This window comes from Rhagoletis zephyria, unplaced genomic scaffold, assembly GCF_001687245.7.
Source record: "Rhagoletis zephyria isolate East Lansing unplaced genomic scaffold, Rhagoletis_zephyria_1.1 Rzeph_scaffold_00003, whole genome shotgun sequence".
NCBI classification, from domain to species: Eukaryota; Metazoa; Arthropoda; class Insecta; order Diptera; family Tephritidae; genus Rhagoletis; species Rhagoletis zephyria.
The window spans coordinates 590,701-593,761 of record NW_016157087.1 but is presented as its reverse complement, the minus strand read 5'-3'; positions in this window follow the sequence as shown (position 1 = coordinate 593,761).

Genomic DNA, 3,061 nt, shown 5'->3' with positions numbered 1-3,061 from the left:
ACACTTGTCGTTCTGACTACCATTTTTATTTTAGAGTTTGTTTTGATCCGACACAAGCACGCGCCTGCCTCCGCAAGCATCCCCTCTGCCTAGTGCTTATTATATTTCTGTTCCTCTTTCCTTTTTCGTTCTTATTTTTTCATTTTGCTTTGAACTATGGTAAATTTGCTCAAAGTGTGGTGGCACGGAAAAATTTTTGGTATGGTGGCAGCCGACACTTCTCTACCGACACCGTCGGTCGAGTGGTGCACTCGTCGACGTGTGGTATATTTGGCCGACTGCACCCCAAAATTTCTGGCAGAAATTAGTTCACAGAGAAAATGCGCCTTCTCAGTTATAAACGTTCTCTGCTAATAAGTATAAGTTCTGATGTACTATAAATCTCATTCACGCTTTGTAATATATGTATAACAAAAATAAGGGGTATATACGAATAATCTGTTTACTATTTCCGCGAACTATTAGAACAGTCTGCTTTTATCTATGGCTACAAAGAGGGATGAGTTTACTGTATATTTCTGTCTGTGCAGTCTGCGCATGGGCCCGCTTGCTTTTCACTTAATTTGATTAATTTTTTTTTATGAAAGCTTACAATAATTGCAAGAGACCAGTTGAGCCTGATTTGTGAATTTTTATTTGATTATATTAAATTTATTACTGTAAAATGCAGAAAAAGTAGCAATTTTGAAGAAAATATATTCTCCTGTTCCAGCTAATAAATGCTGCATAGCAAAAACTAGTTGAAAACAATTGTATAGTTTTCACAAAACGAAGAAATTACACAAAAATTTGAAATGTTATAAAAATATGTTCACCAAAATAAATATTTTTTTTTGGTTTTTAGCAAAAATTGGTTGAAAAATGAAGGATCCGGTGAATTATGAACATTCAATTCCAATTTTAAACCTCTGTGTTCTGGCTTCGCCGTGCAGTATGAATTATGATAAACGCATTTTGGTAGCAAAGGATGGCGAAGCCTTTTGGCTTCATTTTTCGCTACAGCACAGGAACTTGTACAATTAAGGGCCGTTTGCACCATGTCTAGTTAATTCTAACTCCCAGTTAAACATCTTTATCGACGTTATCGACACCCATCATATAACATGTGATCGATAAAGCAGTTAACGTGCTTAACTGAAGGATGTACCTCCAGTTAGCGTTAACTAGACATGGTGCAAACGGCCCTAAATAATATAATTAACTGGTAAATATTTGATTTAAATTACGCTATGATCAAGGTACTTTTCTCATACAAGTTGTATGTAAGATCTGCTTCAGTTGAAATCTGGCAGGTATTAAGTAACAAAAAAACTAATTTAAATATGGACAATTCAGTCGAAACTTTTTTCTTTTATTTCTATTTAGATGAAAGATTTACAAATATTATTAGAATTAATTTCCACGCCAAAATCTCCGTACTTTAGAGATGACAGATAGATAGATTTGTTAGAGGATGTGCACTGCGACCTTAGGTCTATTGTGCCCTCAGAGCTCATCACAACACCTCGTCTAGCCCCAGTGCTCTGATGAAACCAAGCAGTTTCGAGGGCTGTAGGGAGTGAATGTCTGAAGCCTCGAGACACAGCTTTCCCAAGTGTGTTTGCCTTCTTCTCGACACCGCGTCAAATTCTAAGAGGATGTGCCGCGGGGTTTCTGGGGCTCTGTCGCAATAGCGGCAGGAATCGTCTGCGCTAATCCCTAAGGTATGCATATGGGCCCGCAACTTGCAGTGACCAGTTAGCAGTCCTGTAATAAATCTTAAATTAGTCTTGTTGAGTGTAATTAGTTCTCTGAATCTTCTGGGATTATAGCTTCCTAGAAGTTCTTTCGCCTGCCTTAGTCCAGACGTGTTCTTCCCATGAGTTCTGATCAGGTTTCGTTCCTCTACTCTTAACTCTTCCCTGATAGTGTGAGGACCAACTGCAAGGAAGGGTTCTGGTCCTATGGGTCGAGTGGCTGCTGCCTCCCTAGCGAGATTGTCAGCCTCCTCGTTGCCTTGTACGCCTTTGTGGCCCGGGACCCACATCAGCTGTACTGTGTTGAGTTCCCCCAGGGCGTTTAGTCTCTTTACACATTCCCATACCAACCGTGAGTTAATTTCACACGACGATACGGCTCTCAGTGCAGCCTGACTGTCGCTGCAGATGACAATGTGCTGTTTTCTTGGTTGTCTCTGCAGAGTTACCTCCGCATAAATGTCGATGGCAAAAACCTCCGCCTGAAAGATACTGGGATAGTTCCCCAGGGGAATAGAGATACTGGCTTGGGGGCCACGTATTCCTGCCCCTATCCCTTCGTCGGTTTTGGAGCCATCTGTGAACCACCTTTTGGTATGGGGCCGAGAGATGTTATCTAATTTTGTNAATAAATATTTTTTTTTGGTTTTTAGCAAAAATTGGTTGAAAAATGAAGGATCCGGTGAATTATGAACATTCAATTCCAATTTTAAACCTCTGTGTTCTGGCTTCGCCGTGCAGTATGAATTATGATAAACGCATTTTGGTAGCAAAGGATGGCGAAGCCTTTTGGCTTCATTTTTCGCTACAGCACAGGAACTTGTACAATTAAGGGCCGTTTGCACCATGTCTAGTTAATTCTAACTCCCAGTTAAACATCTTTATCGACGTTATCGACACCCATCATATAACATGTGATCGATAAAGCAGTTAACGTGCTTAACTGAAGGATGTACCTCCAGTTAGCGTTAACTAGACATGGTGCAAACGGCCCTAAATAATATAATTAACTGGTAAATATTTGATTTAAATTACGCTATGATCAAGGTACTTTTCTCATACAAGTTGTATGTAAGATCTGCTTCAGTTGAAATCTGGCAGGTATTAAGTAACAAAAAAACTAATTTAAATATGGACAATTCAGTCGAAACTTTTTTCTTTTATTTCTATTTAGATGAAAGATTTACAAATATTATTAGAATTAATTTCCACGCCAAAATCTCCGTACTTTAGAGATGACAGATAGATAGATTTGTTAGAGGATGTGCACTGCGACCTTAGGTCTATTGTGCCCTCAGAGCTCATCACAACACCTCGTCTAGCCC